Source organism: Mixophyes fleayi, chromosome 7, assembly GCF_038048845.1.
Source record: "Mixophyes fleayi isolate aMixFle1 chromosome 7, aMixFle1.hap1, whole genome shotgun sequence".
NCBI classification, from domain to species: domain Eukaryota; kingdom Metazoa; phylum Chordata; class Amphibia; order Anura; family Limnodynastidae; genus Mixophyes; species Mixophyes fleayi.
Window position 1 is genome coordinate 123338337 of NC_134408.1, and position 16735 is coordinate 123355071.

Sequence of the window (16735 nt, forward strand, 5' to 3'; positions counted from 1 at the left end):
TGTTTGCATTTACTCCACTTTAGCAAGTTATAGAACTTTAGCAACTTATAGAACAATTATATGCTCAGTACAGAGTACATAGTTGGTCAATATTTTAAAACATTTCTAGGGTCACATTTTTAATACTATAGTGACAACTAAATCTGCAACTTTTAAGTATAACTGTTAATTGTAATAACCCTGTCTCTACCTATATTTTTTTCTCTCTTTTTCTTCTGCATGTGCAGCAGCAGCTGAGTTTTCTGCACAATAATAGGGTTTTAGAGAGCAAGCTAGTTCAGAAGCAGCCACATGTGGGAACTGTTGCATCACTTCAATGTTTCCGGACTGAGGGGAAGTCAGAATTTTTTTTTTTTCTCAACTCTGGGAGAAGTCTGGAAAACAAGAAGACAGAACTGCCGGTGCCTGGGACAATCAGAGAGAGCACATCAAATTCTGGAAAAAGTCCCCATCTATCTTCCCTGCTTGCCAGTAAGTGACAACAAGGCACTGAGCGACTTGTCTGAGGTCTAAGATATGCTGGGCTGGGTGTGGCTTTCAGATGTTAATACAGCCGGGCTGTCAGATCCTTGGCATTATTCTTCTCTTTTATGCTAGTTCACTTGCACTGCCATGTCATCTAGCGCTAACCATCAGCTAAGGCACGTTTATCAGGCCAGATCAGGAGATCCTCTGTAGAACAGTAGGTATTTGGCAACTGACTTCTTGTCACTTGCTCAGTACCCTGTAAGTCACATTAATGTGTTTATTGACATACTAACAGCCCTTTTTTTTCAGATGTCTGTTGTTATTTTGTTATTTGCATTATCTCTTCTGATTCTTTCTGCTGATTTTAACCCATGTTTTCAGTGAGACATCTGTTATTCAATGTGGGTATAGAGGATGCAAATTATCTAGTTTATTGGCAGTGTGACAGTTCATTTACTATGCAATTAGCCTTGCTTTGGATCTAACACCATTATAGATCAAGCTCAGGCAGCATCCAGGTGAAACTTTAAACCTCATTAAGCCCTGCTAAATAGTTTGGTGATAGTGCTGCAGAATTAGTGGCGCTATATAAATAAATGATAATAATAGTGCATGCTGAGACCTGTAGTTCCACGACAGCAAGCGTGCCGCAGGTGGCTTAGCTCTTGTGTTAAACATGTATGGATTTTCCTTTTTTGAATGGTGAACTCAGTTAAGGTTTGTAATGGGTCTGGAATTTGAGCTTGTCAATACTACAACTATGAATATGGATTACTGACATGTTTGTTTGTTTTTTTTTTTGTTGTTTAGATTAACTTTTTGTTTCTAATATTATTTTATTATACTTGCCATTATGTACTCATTAACAAATCTCGACTGGTTTTACATCCCTAGAGGCTATGCAACAGACAGTGTAGTGATACTTATCTCTGTGAAGCATAAGTGGTTTCCTATTTTCTTTGTGTAGTCATGTGAGAAATCTAACTGAAACCTATATTATTACGAAACGTGTGTGGCGTGTGGCTGACTGGGTTGTAAGACAAGCTCTTAATAAGATGCTCCACAGCAGAGCTCTCCAGCTGGTGGCCACTAGGTCAGATGCAGGCCTAAAACCCTTTGCAGGATCCAAACCTATCCTGACAACATGTACAGACATTACAATAGTATTTGATATATACAATATTGATATTACATATGCCACATCTTTGACAGACACTTTGACAGCAGTGCTTTAGAGAGGACTGTCCAAATGCGGCTATAGGCCGCATGGTCCTAGCATGCATTTTTGTGGTCTCCAATGACAGCCTACATAGGCCATATTATATGAATTTATTTTTAATTCTATTCAGCCTGCAAGCACATAGTGACAACTTATACTGTATGTGGCCCTATTCATATACATATTAGAAAACACTGATCTAGAACATAATTATCAGACACTCTTTGGTTTTGGAGATTTTGCTGGAATGCTTGTCCCTGGAAAAGTCCTAGGGCCTGATTCATTAAGGATCTTAACTTGAGAAACTTCTTATTTCAGTTTCCTGGACAAAACCATGTTACAATGCAAGGGGTGCAAATTAGTATTCTGTTTTGCACATAAGTTAAATACTGCCTGTTTTTTTATGTAGCACACAAATATCAACTTTAAATTTCAGTGTACAAATAAGCTATCAAGTATTTGTGTGCTACATGAAAAAACAGTCAGTATTTAACTTATGTGCAAAACAGAATACTAATTTGCACCCCTTGCATTGTAACATGGTTTTGTCCAGAAGACTGAAGCCAAAGGCTGATGTCTGCTCATTTGAGCAATATTAGCAAGCAGGCCTGGATGTGTAGAACATTTACTTTGGCCCAGGCATAGGGCCGCAGGGATGACGTTCTGCGGGATTTGCACATTATAATTTTGAATTATTTATTTTATGAATTAACCATTTATTTACACAAGCCAAATATTTAAACAATAACATCTGTAATTTTTCTCATTTATACTATTATATATACATAGGATGCAATATGGGTTGAAGTCATGGAGAGCTATGGCATTGAGAGAAGTTGGTTATGGTGCGGCTCAGTCAGAAACAAAATCCAACCCTGTTAATAATTAACCAGAGGGTTATTTTCTAATATTGCATTTAGATGCATGTTTACACTAAAACTATAGCAAACAAGCAGACATTTGCTTTCATCATGTAATTTAGGCTGGGTACACAATTCAGAAAATGTCTCCCGATGCAATATCGTTAACGATTTTTACCAGCGATTGAAAGTCACGATCAGATGCAGATTCATCTGTACACACTACACACATTTTACAAGACTAACCTTCAGATTTGTGCTCTACATCTGTCGTAACCATCGGCTGAAAAGATTGTGACTCTGTAGACTCTATGGAGATCTACCCTCAGTGTACTTCTTATCTATCATCATCATCACCATTTATTTATATAGCACCACTGATTCCGCAGCGCTGTACCGAGAGCTCATTCACATCAGTCCCTGCTCCATTGGAGCTTACAGTCTAAATTCCCTAACATCATCATCATCATCATCATTTATTTATTTATATAGCGCCACTAATTCCGCAGCGCTGTACAGAGAACTCACTCACATCAGTCCCTGCTCCATTGGAGCTTACAATCTAAATTCCCTAACACACACACACCCACACATACACATAGATTAGGGTCAATTTACTAGCAGCCAATTAACCTACTAGTATGTTTTTGGAGTGTGGAAGGAAACGTGATATATGTATGAGTGCCACTTCACTCTATATAGAAACATATAATAAAAAATATATAAGTCACAGGAGCATATCATGAATAAAATAGGTGTAGATACACTATTGGCATGTGATATAGAAATGTGTATATTATCTCATACATATACCATTCTATTTGATCTTAGTCACAACTTCTTAGAGGGACAAGAAGAAGTTTATCGTTCTCTTTCAAATCAATCCCCAATTCATTTGTTATTCCACAGGAAATTCTTTGTGGGAGCGTCCTTTTTCCATAAGCAACCATGCATGATTCATTAAATGTCCAATAATAATGGTGCATAAAGCTCTCTGAATCGATGATAACATAGAAGGAAAAGGAGAAAAAATACAATAGTACATAATGGAAATGTGGAGAGATGAATCAATATGTCTGTAGATCTTGTTTATTAAATATATAACCACCATGTTCTCTCCAGCAGCACTAGGGATGTCTGATAACTGTCTGTATTGTGTACAGCAGTGGTGAGCAACAGCCGGGCCTTACCTGGCAGCCGACTTCTATGTCATGTGAGCTTCTCTGTATAGTGCAGAGAGGTGGCGCGGTATACCCGGAGGGAGGGCACTGCGTTCTTCCTCTGTGTTGTCCATTTGAAAGCCAGAGGGCCGCATGTTGTCCATCACTGGTGTACAGTAACAAATAGTGTGCTGTGAACAGATACTTTTTGCGGAACCTCTTTTCAGTATTCTAAATATTCTTTATATTCTAAACCAAATGAGCTGGAAATGTGCACCACTCTATGGAATTCTCTCCCTCGCACAATAAGACTCTCCTCTGGTCTACAAACTTTCAAGCGTTCTCTGAAAACCCACCTCTTCAGACAAGCCTATAATATTCCTCAACCACCCTCTTACCCTATTACCACCCGTTACACAATTTCACACAACTACCCCCTGACCAGCGTTGTTGTGTGACAGGATCATTTAGCTTATGAGTCACTTTTACCTTTGCAGTCTGGCTGGACCGAAATGAAAAATGTAGACGTATCCTCATGTATCAAACTCCCATTGTTCCATAGATTGTAAGCTTGCGAGCAGGGCCTTCTCACCTCTGTCTGTTTTACCCAGTTTGTTTATTAGTTTACTGTGTTTGTCCCCATTTGTAAAGCGCTGCGGAATATGTTGGCGCTATATAAATAAATGATGATGATGATGATGATATGTTCCCAAAATACTCAAACAGTATTGTCAAAGACAGATCTGAATAACACGTCCTTTAATAAAGTATTCACTTTTGACGTGTAAAACACATCGAATCAATTCTTATTAATGGAGAATGTTGTTATTTAAAGCCAGGGTTCACGCCTTTTTCCATACGTTTACTCTATAGTCCTGCAGCTGAATGCTTAAACATAATTAACATCGACTGAGTTGATTTCTCCATCTCGAATGCACTTCTCCCGATCACTTGCTTTTATTTGGCCTGCATGGGAAACGGAAGGCATATCAAAATATACTATGTAGTCCTTAAAAGCATCAGTTTATTAGTCATACACATGCAGAATATAATAATAAATTAAAACATATAGGTTCCATGTAATAGTATCTTAACATTACTAATAGTGAAATCCTGTGTTAACAGCAGCAAGGTCACACCTAGCAGAATGATGTGGAGTAATCAGCGTGCAGTAATAATTGTCACGGGTTAGAAACTGCTGTCCCTCCCTTCTCATCTGGGTCAGAAATACTGCTTGCTTAAGTCCCTTCTACCCGACGCGTTTCAAACCTGGCATCTCGGGTCTTTATCAAGGTACAACTGATCTGTACCATCAGCATTGATTTATATGCTGATGGAGCAATCAGAGAGCGGATCCTATTTTCTTTGTATGAAGCAGGAATATTTTGTGTCTGTGTTAGTTCCCAATTGTAAAGCTCTACGGAACTTGCTGGCGTTTTATAAATAAATGATGATGATGATGTAATACAATGAAAGGAATACTAATCTCCCACTCACAACCAAGTAAATAAAATAAAAATTCAGTTAGTGGTACAGTAACACACTTAGTTCTTCACATCACTCTCAGCAGCCAAGAAAACTGCAGAATATCACGCATAACTTTTTTTTTACTGCATTTTACTTTTCTCTAAAGTGACAGAAACACTAGAACCAAAAGTGAGAACAATCATGGTGGCCATTTTGTTGAAGCCATTGTTTATTAAAACATTGGCAAATCCCACAAAAATGAGTATTAGACCCCAGACTGTTATAGTATTTTTAATGCAGACAGGAGGAGAAGGGTCCTTGAAGCTATTTCCTCCATATAAACCACAGAACTGTCATGATTCAAGTGTTATGGAGTTTCTGAGCAGCTGGAAAATTCCCCTAGGGGTGCCCTTGGGATGTTTTTTGTGGTATTGGGTGTGTATTGCGGCATGATGCTCTGTATAAAGCATTGGGCGATTATATTGCAGCCTACAGGGTATATCGTCATATGGTGGTATGCAGTATATACTGTTGCATAGGATTGCATGTTTTGACACAATGCTGTTATGTTATTGAGCTGTAATTTGTTGGCTTAGGTAGTGAAAACAGTGGAGAAGTTGCCCATGGCAACCAATCAGCTGCTCCGTATAATTTTATAATATGCAAATTAGAAATGTTACCTCAATGATGATTGGGCAACTTCTCCACTGCTTCAATTCTCCACTGTTTTCACTACTTTATGAAAAGTGCACAGTGACTTTCCGAACACCCTGTATTTGGTGACATTTGGTTATATGTTATGTTGCCCAAGGAAATGTATATGTTAGGCATCGAGACTATATGTGGTAGAGATTGAGTTTCATGGTGGAACAGATAGTTCCACATATATGTGAAGTTGCGGAGATAAAATATTATCTTTAGGGGCAAAAATCAGTCGTTAGATAAAATGTATATAAAACAAATTATTTTTTATTTAGTTTTTATAGCAATGGAACTAAAAGTTATATTCTGGGCCTTCAGTTGCACTGAGCATGTGTGAGCCACTCGCCAGTTGGTGCATGCAGACAATGATGGAGACAGGCCAGGTAAAGCAGTAAGTAACTCTTACCGCTCTGGGCCAATACGCTCAGCTGCCTCAGCAGCAGTTTTTATGCACCATACGGTTTTGTCTTTGCGAGACAGGTAATGATAAATAGGCTCTTAAGTTTTTGCCATAGAGTGTGTTCTGCAAAGCACTACCTTTGGCCGAAGGATCACACTGAGATTTAGACTGTATTATCAGTATACACGTAACATACAGTTCATTATAGTGTGGTGGCTCATCCTGCTAGTGTAATACAGAGAAAACAAGGCAGCTGCTGGAGGGTGTCACTGGATGCAACACATCATTCCAATTAACAGTCACAACCCACAATGCCTATGGATAGTGCCAGGGCAGCTGGGTGGAAATTCACAGCTGCTTTTTTTAGGCAGCTGTGGACTTTCCTGTGGCAACCATTGTAGTGCTCTTAAGCGACTTAAAGGGACAACAACCTGCAGGTTGATGCAGGTTCTGTTAAGATGTCAGACACTACAATGTTTATCTTAATGGCTGGGGGCCCTAGAGGAAAATTGTCTACCCCATTACCAAACCACAATGAAAAATATACTTACTTCTGAAAATTTTACATATCTATTTCTGAAAGTTCCTAGTCCTTTATATGAAGCAATTTGCAATTTATGTTCAGTGGTCCTTGATATGTAACATGTACACTCTTTAAGTTTCAATTATTTCCCTTAGAGTCTCTGAAACCTAAAATACAAGTTGATTCATTATCAAAACTGACAGTATTTAGCATACTTGCCAACTCTCCCGGAATGTCCGGGAGACTCCCGAATTTTGCGAGAGTCTCATGGACTCCCAGGAGAGTGTGGCAATCTCCCGGATCTGCCCACTTCACTAGGAAGTGCCCACTTCCTAATTAGGTCCCAAACGCTGTGATCCCCGGTGAATCGCTGCGTTTGGCCCCGCCCCCCGCTGTCAAATGACGCGTTTGCGTCATTACTTCACGGGGGCGGCCCCAAAAAGGGGCACATTATGGAGCCCCGCCCCCATCACGCCCACCTCCCCCGGCAGGCTCCCGGAAACCAACTTTCTAAAGTTGGTAAGTATGGTATTTAGCATGGTTCAGGCTGCCCTAGGCTAATACGCCCGTAGCACCCACTAGCTCTGCACACCATGCTAATCAGCTGTAGCTAAATTCAAATTCATCCTTCACCCACGGCGGAGGGAGCTGTCATGCCTGCGGCTGTCGCTGTCATTGTCTCTCATACTCGCTTATCCTCAAGCTCCTGTCCAAGGATAACTCATTGTCTTCAGCCTTTACCAGGGGAATATGACAAGATTAAACCCTTACTACATTTTTTTGATGTTTTATTATTATTTTGGAGGACAACTGTTGTCTTATATTTTAAAAAGAACTTCAGTTTATGCCTTTCCCCACAATTTCCCAATGCGCCATAGTCAGCTTATTGGATAATCAGGACCTCGTATTGAGACCTTTGACATTGAGCTTATATTTAGAATGTATCAGAGTGTAAGCTGTTGCTTTCTGTTATCAACCATTTCAGACATAGTGAGGCTCGTTTATAAACCGCACGTCTTCTTTATTTGCACAAGAGCGCCTTCCTTCCTATTTCTTAAAACAGCCCCTGGAAAATCAATTTATGCCTAACTTTGTGGGTTTACAGGCACCTGTAGTGAAACGTCACCTAAGACCTACTACCACTGTAGGCCCACTCCACTTACATTTACACTTTTATTAAACACTGCTAACTTTAATGGTTCATGGGTGAGAAATCATTGGAACTGTTTTTATAAAGACATTAGTACCCTCTCTACCCCCCCCCCCCCGCCCCCGATGGCGGAGGGGGGGGTTGAGGGGATACTAATGTCATGGGCACAGACTCACCAGGGGGCCTGCTGGTGATCAGGGCTGTCTTTCCCATTGGGCACCAGAGGCGGGCTGGGCCGGGGGGCATCGCTCCCCCGGGCCACTCAGTCTAACCCCTTTTGCCCAGGGTCCCGTAATGTTGTTAAAGTGGCCCTGCTGGTAATCCTGGCGAGAGCAAGCTTCACTTCCCTGGCCCATCCTATTTCATTTGTACCTGGTCCCAAATTTCTGATGGCAGCCTTGTGTGTCACCTTTGCGCTTTTATAAGTTTTTAATACATTTTTCGAAGGTGTGCCTTGAAATCTCGTTTTGGAATTTGGTTGAAAGGTAGGAGCACTCATGCACTCTGCAAGGATCCATCCAACTCCTTTCAGACTCTGCACTCTTCTCATCGGACTTTGCACTCCTCCTTTCACACTGCGTCAAACCTGCAGACGCCTCCATCTCGGCCCGCAAACCCACGCGTTTCTTGGATGAATGTGCCCTAAGGACCGGAGACAAGCCCTTGTCTGCAGTGTCCCTCAGTAGGCTTAATACAAGTTGTTTACTGCACAATGTCCATCCATGAGCACAACTTTATTGCAAACATGTACAGTTTTGATAAGCGCCTCCGGGTTTTTTTTATCTCACAGACATGATTAGTGACAGTTTTAGTGCCCATGTGCTAATTTTTTGTTGTTTCTTCTTTTTGGTAAACATGTCTCTCTCACATAACAGGAAGGTAAAGAATGTTGACATCATTCTGTGGACAACTAAACTTTGTGAAAAGTGAAAACACAGCCATAGTTTTTCTTGTGCATCTTTTTTGGAAAACACTTAAGAATGATAATAACTAAAACAAAATGGGCTCTTATGTGACAGGAAACCAGAAAACAAAATCTATATATGTTATATTTTTTGATACATTAGAGTATTAGAGACCATTTGCTTGTGTAATTATGACATTTGGAACATATAGGCGACGTTGGTGTGAAACAGATATACAATGGTGAGATATTATCTATACTCATGCACTTATTTTACCTACCATATGTTGCGGACTATATGATGCAAGTGAACGGACCGTAACACACACTCATCATTTGAATCTTCTACTTCAATCAATGGGATTTAGATGTGACCATTTCATCATCAGTTTCCTCTTCACAAACCAGATTTTGGAAAGTGAATAATTCCCTCATCAAAAAATACCCACTCTTGACTAGTAAACCATTGCTAAATACCTTGTCCTCTCTTTATCCGCTGTTAGATACATAAGTGGTGAGTTGAATGTAAAAGATGTCTGTTTTTGACTGCTCAAAATGCGTCTGCACTCTTACGTTTTCTCATTTGAATTTTAAGTTACATTCATCTTTAGTCAAGTACTTTCTTAAACCTAGCGTAGCTGCGTCTGGGGTAAATATACAGCAATCATCATCATCATCAACTCAAAATCTCCCAAGGGGTAACTGTGTCATCCGAGTGTTTTCTAAAATAGGCATTTTGAAAACAGATTGTTTATGTAATGCCCCCTCTGGCATTGTTATTTATATTTGCCAACTTTGGCAAGTTGTGCTCCGGGAGATTGGCAGTGGCGCACGCAGGGGGGGTTTCTGGGTCTCGCTCCCTAAACTAACATCACATTTTCTAACCTATTACAGCAGGGGGCGGTGTCACGATGAAACACGAATGGCGTCCTAAGCCACATCCCCCACGATTTAAGTAAAGAAATAACCGGTAACCGGGAGGTTGCCCTGCTCTCCCGGGAGTCTGGGAGGACTCCCAGAAATTTGGGAGTCTCCTGGACATTCTGGGAGAGTAGCCAACTATGTTGTCATTCACCACTGCTGGTAACAGTATCTATGGCACTAGGACCCAGAGGAGACACACCAGGAACGATTACAATTAGCAATATAAGGCTGGTATGAGCAGATCAGAACCTTTGTGGTAGGAGACTGACAGCCAGGGACCCGGGGTGCAGGGAAGGAGGTCCTGGGATCCTCCATGTAATCTGGGAAGCAGGCCTGCTTCCACGAGGCCCGACTTACATCATTACAGAGAGAATATGGGTGAAGTGGGACAGATCTGAGGGAGAAATTATCTCAGATTGTGACTGTATGATGGACAGGGGAGCTTATCCAGGGGGAATGTTCCGCATGGCCTCAGAATATAACGGTATGACTGAGAAACACAGCATCTGAGTGAGTAGACTCAGAGAAATCCTGCTGAGAGCGGAGAGGCAGCATACATTATATAATTTTTATTTATTAAGTTTTAAAGACATTGATAACAATTGTACCACAAATACAGGCAAAAATGGTAAAAACAACAAAGTAAAATAGGCAGCATACATTAAAGAAGTTAAGCGAACAGTATCAAGTAAGTGTCAGAGCCAAGTGAGTGATGTCACCCCGGCAGAGGAGGACTGAGTGAAACACTGCTGAGACAGAATGACCTTCTGGTCCCAAGAGCTAGCCAGGCAGAGATGAGCTGCATTACCCACTTATGCAACCCCAGGACCACACGCAGTGACAGGGCATTACATTTACAACAATTAAAACAATTAGTAATTACATTGTAATGTTATTATTTTGTACTAGTTGCCAATCTCTTTTTAGCTTTGCTGTTGTAATAAAAACAGTAGCATAACACCAAAGCATGAGCCCAAAGTTTACAGAAGTTCACAAAAAAAACAGAGCTAAGATTTTGTTCAAAATAGTGCTAAATATTTACATAAGATGCCAGGAAAGTGCTGTACACAGGAGACAAAAACCTACTAACTAAATAAACACTTTTCTTTTTTTTATAACAGAAGTATATTTGAACTTTTTAAATGTCAGAAACAAGAAACTTCTCTAATTAAACATTATTGGATAACAGTGCATGCTGGGAACTGTGGTTCATCAACAGCTGGATAGATTTGATGTCTTTTATGGTCCCAATGGCAATTAACTTGCCCAAGCTTTTTAATTGATTGCTGGACCCTCATTCTCCAACTTTCTTTGAACACCAGATTGTTTTGTCAGTTGTTATAATACAAATGGCTGTGCTGGAGGCAGTAACTTTCACGCCTGTGGTATATGATAGTGAGGTCCTTTTCCAGCTTATTTCATGTAACAATTGATCATGTCTTACTGTTTCTGCTGATTTGCAATCTTTCCCACAACCCCATTTCCTTCCTCCTATGACTGTATTAATGCCATGTATTCCCCAGAGGCTGCTCAGGAGCTCGCCTCCTCACATGATGTCTGTTTTCACAATGATTTCATCCTCTGATGAAGTAAAGTGAAAGAAGGATTCATAAACTGCATAGTTGCATTCGTGAGGTAACTAACTATGGCTCAGATACTTTAAACTCTGCTGCTGAAATTAAGGAGACCTGAGGTCATTAATGCATTTAAGGTCTCCATAGCACTGTTTGTTATTGAAGTAATGAAACTGAAAACATTCATCTCTGTGCTTTCAGTCCCATAGTACATTCCTATCCATCATCATTACCCTCTTTCTCCCTCATTACCGTCCCTTTCCACCTCATAATTCTCGTTTTCATCTCTCATGTTCATACTCTCCCACAGTTAGTGCAGCGCTCACCAGTGACATAGCGACTGATGAAAAGTGAAGCACAAGTTTGTGTTGCGTATCTAGCATATAATTGCTCTGCACATGCCCGGAAAGTGGATGCATGCATATGAGCCTATGCGAACATGCATGATTCTGGCACTTACACCCACCTGGGGAGGGAAAGAGCACTCTAATTTTGACCAAGTGCGGTAAATGCAGCTCCTGCAGACCTGCAGAAACACGCATATATAGCTAGGTGGCATAATTTGTGAACCTGCTAGAGGGCAGGTGTAAATACTCACTGATGATGATGACTTTTACGGCTCTGCATGTGGGCGGAAATACGCTATATTTATGCTGGTTTTTTTGCTCCAATTGTGCTACCAAATCTGCATTAGCTCCATAGTGTTAAGTTACCCACTGAGGTTTTTTTGCTCCAGATCGCCAGTCATACAAAGAATTTTGGGGCATCAAAATGCCACATTATGTTGGTGGTCAAAGCAGAGAACTCTTAAGGTTGTTAAGTACTGGCAGGGTCTTACTTTAACACCTTAAATAATGCACATGAATTACTTAAGTGTTAAGTAAAAGATGTTACTTGGGGTCAGGGGCAGTGCAAGCCCCAGGGGTGTGCTAGGTGGTTCCCCACCTTTTGTCAGAAGCTGCGCCCCCAACCCCGCTGCTTACCGTAGAAGGAGGGAGGTAGTGGCTGTGTCCTCTCCTTGTGGGACTGGAAGTGTGGCGCATGGTTGTGACATCATAGCCAAACACCACATTGCCAGTGGGCACGTTAAAAACATGTCACTCATTCAGCGTTAAGTGCTCCCTAACCATTGGTGCTCTAGGCTTCCGCCTAGGTTCGTCTAATGGTAGCTCTGGCCCTACTTAGGGTAGGTAATTTACCACAGTTATTTTTACTTTTTTATGTAATTAATTTAGGGGCCCTTAAAGGCTCCTAATTAACAGAGTTTAGAGCCTAGCTTGGGGCCTATGTCAGGGCTGTCTTGACTTAGAGGTAGGCAACCAATGACTCTCCTGCTGATGTGGAGCTACAGATATCAGCTTGCCCTTCCAGTCTTCTGTCCGTTGTAAGCATAAAATTTCTGGTTGTCTGCTAGTTTGCTGGTTTGTGCTTTTCGAATTATATTATTAAACAGCAGTGGAACACTACAGTAGCCGGCCCCGTAGCCATTGCTCCCCCTGCAACGGGGTAAGCACAGTAATAAAATCAGACTGGGTATTACAGACTGACAGAAAGATAAGAGGGCCCTGTTCGCAAGCTTACAATCTAGGACAATGGGAGTTTGATACATGAGGTTGTCATACTTGCCAACCTTTAAAAAGTTAAATCCGGGAGATCCCAGGCAGGGGGGCGTGGTTGGAGGGTGCGGTCAATCGCGCCATTTTGGCCCCGCCCCCGCGACAAAATGCCGGCAACAATGTAGAGACTAATAGAGCGGAGCAGCATTGGAAGAGTGATTTGCATACAAAATAAATCTAGCCACTGTGTGCAAAATAGATTGTAGGGGTGAGAGTCTGTTTTGGGGAAGACCTATAAGGTTGGTATTACAATAGTCAATGCAGGAGATAATGAGCACCTGCATTAAAGTTTTTGCAGCGTGTTGTATGAGATATATGTGTATTCTGGAAATACTGGATGTGGGGAACAAAGCATAGTTCGGAGCCAAGGATCACACCTAGCCAGTGAGCTTGAGGGGTAGGGTTTATTATCATATTGTCAACAAAAATAGAAATGTCAGGTAGGTAACTTCTGTTGGCTGGCGGGAATATTATTAGCTCTGTTTTTGAAAGATTGACTTTGAGTTGGCAAGATAACAACCAAGATGAAATGGCAGAAAGACATAGGGCTAGATTTACTAAACTGTGAGTTTGAAAAAGTGGGGATGTTGCCTATAGCAACCAATCAGATTCCAGCTGTCATTTTGTAGAATGCACTAAATAAATGAAAGCTAGAATCTGATTGGTTGCTATAGGCAACATCCCCACTTTTTCAAACCCGCAGCTTAGTAAATCTAGCCCATAGAGTAATGCGGGCTAACACAGAGGGTGAGAGATCCGGAGAGGATAGAGAAATTTGGGTATCATCCGCATAGAGATGATACTGAAATCCAAATGAGCTTATTAGTATTCCAAGAGAAGTGGTGTAGATAGAGCAGAGGACAGAGCCGTGTGGTACACCAACTGAAAAAGGAAGCGGAGAGAAGGTAGATCAGGAGAAATGAACACTAACAGCGCAATTAAATAGTTTGGATGAGTACCAGGATAGGATAGAAGAATTCCTAGGGATTGGTATAAGAAGAAAGTGGTCAACAGTGTCAAATGCAGTAGAGAGATCCAGGAGAATTAGAAGAGAATACCGGCCTTTAGATTTAGCAGTGATCAAATAATTTACAACTTTAGGTGGTCTCTGTGTAATATTGGGAATGAAAGCCTGACTGAAGAGGGTCCAGTAGGTTGTGTGACCTTTTATCCAGAATGCTTTGTATATAGTCTTCTAGACAAGGAGTATTACAGTACTTTGGAGCACCATGTTTATATCTACTAAAACACATTTTCTTAATATCTTGTGTAGCAGTGCTCCAAACATTTGAACTACCGTATTTATCGGCGTATAACACGCACAGGCGTATAACACGCATCTTCATTTTAAGAGGGAAATTTCAGGAAGATTTATTTTGCCATTCTGGTCTCCTTTAAATCTGTGCACACTGCTGCACAACATCTATGTAATACACTAGCACTTTGTTAAATATATATATATTATAGAAATAATTTTAGAATATTTTCAGCACATACAGTAATATTTATTACTTGCACATATTGGATCCAGCATGCTGGCACTATTGTATCACCAGTTTTTCACATATGGAAATTAGCATGTTAGCACTTTATATAATTATTTTAAAATGACTATATACTGTATTTTATCTGTTTAATTGTTAGTTCGTTGTTGCGCCGTACACAAAACCCCACTTTACTTCACTACTTTACTTGTACCTGACGGGTACAAGTTCTCCTACCTCAGACAGCGAACTCTCGCAGTGCAGAGCGTTGCCGTGGTTACGCTCCGATGGCCGCGAGAATTAGACGTGAGGAAGGCGCGGCTTGCCGTTGCCTACTGATTGCCTCACACTCCACACGCTGCTACTGATCCACGCTGCTGTGCGGTATGTACGGAATATTACCGGTATATCGGCGGTGTATATGGTAAAAACATGGCTTCTTAACATTATATCGGCGTATAACACGCATACATCATTTGCCCCCTATTTTCAGGGGGAAAAAAGTGCGTGTTATACGCCGATAAATACGGTAATTTCCAACGCATAAAATGGCAGCTCCATATGCCCCTCAATTTGTCCAAGTGCACCCAGATTTCTACTGGGGTGCATAGTTTTATGGAGCAAGCTGGCCACATTTAAAGAGCAACATAAGTTTGTCCAGGAAGAGGAAAGGAGTTGATCAGAGTAAAGGTGTTTCTAGCAAAATACAGCATAGACACAGTGCACTGAAAAAAATATACTTTCATTTTGCAGAGAGACTTTATTGCAGTGAGATAAAAGTGTGGAGAGACCCCCCCCCTCCCCCCTCCTTGCAAATGATTGCAAATTCTGGACCAGGGCAGGTAGAGGTCAGGTTTCGTCCAATACACACAAAATCGGTTGTTCTCATGTACAATGTACGGCGTGAAAATATAAAATCCTCAACCCGCCCCAGCGCTAGCTAGCCTAGTTTGGTTTCAACTATAACAGGGAGACCACTAACATAGGTTTCTCTTGTTCTGGTGAACAATAGCCCCAGGCTGATCAGGTCAGGGCTGGGGCCTCTATGGTTGGGAGGATATCACAGAAACCAGTATGTCCCAATCCCAGAGGCTACAAGTCATGTGCTAAGAAGTGTTGGCCCACCCTAGGTTGTAGGGGCTGGGGTGATTAACAAGAATGCGACCTCTGAGTGGCAACTTTGCCACTCGAGTGGCCTCAGTTTAATGATATGGGTCCCTAAAGGGTCCCCTTTCTATTGTACCAAAAAAGTAAAAATACTTAATGAGACATACAAAGTTTTCATATAAAGTTTATTTAAAATAAAATCTTATTTTCCTATTTCTTTATTCATCGTAGTCAAAATGGAAAACAAAAACCTTAAAGACACTATCCACCTAAGACCATACTTACCAACTTTTCACTCTTTCCCTCTTGGAGATCCTTGGAGGGGAGGTGTAGTGTGAGGATGGAGGGGAATGGAACGCGACATATGGTGTAATTTTGCCCTGGGATGCAATGACGCAAAAGTGTCGCTTTGTCACTGGGGATGGAGCCAAAATGACGCGATTCACAGCCTCCATCCTGCCCACTTCCTTAGGAAATGGGCAGGATGTGGGAGAGTGGCTTGCTTACCCGGGAGTCTGGGAGACATACGTACCCAGAAGTTAGGAGTCTCCCGGCCATGCCTGGAGAGTGGGCACGTAAGTCTAAGACCATCTAAGGTGAATTGAATATAGCCCGAATTTTTCGGGACCTCCCTTTACCACCCAGCCAGCCAGTAACGTTTTCTAATGCTGACACCTTGTGATAAGGTGAAGGGAAGTCCCGGAGAATCCTGAATTTGCTAATTTTGCAGAGAAAAAGATCTCAATACAAACCCCACCTAAAAAAACAAAAAAGAGGGAAATCATTATCATTAAGGCATAACAGGTCAACATAATAACGCATAACGTGTAAGCAAAAACACTACAACCAAAATAACAGACTGCAGTTTTGAGGAAGACAGTGGTCACCTTATCTCTGCTGACTTAATGCTGTGCACTCACATGGACTTGGATTTAAAGCTTTTTGATGATGGTCCGTTAATTTTTCGAAGCTAGTAAAGCATCTGCATTAGACAGGTGTCTGACACACTTATAATATCACTGAGTGCGGCAGAAAAAAGCCTGATACCTATAGTGCAGTGAAGAGGAAGTTTGCCGTCATGTGCAGTGTTTACAGGAAATGAACTACTTAAATGATTTAAGAGGAACTTACATTCGGCTGTAACTGACTCGCAGTCAGAACTCAGGTTGGTGTTTGT

General features: G+C 41.3%; 1 protein-coding gene across 4 annotated transcripts in view; it reads left to right on the forward strand.

The window, feature by feature from the left end:
- The first annotated feature begins 345 nt into the window (after positions 1–345).
- Positions 346–16735, forward strand: part of WIPF1 (WAS/WASL interacting protein family member 1) — a 69776-nt gene continuing 53386 nt past the window's right edge. Inside the window, exon 1 of one of the 4 annotated variants that reach the window (XM_075180598.1) lies at positions 346–471. The gene's annotated coding sequence lies outside the window, so the exon portion shown is untranslated. Of the gene's footprint in view, positions 472–631; positions 727–16680; positions 16724–16735 lie in introns of those variants that run through there. The other 3 variants (XM_075180602.1, XM_075180603.1, XM_075180599.1) reach the window with 3 other exon arrangements.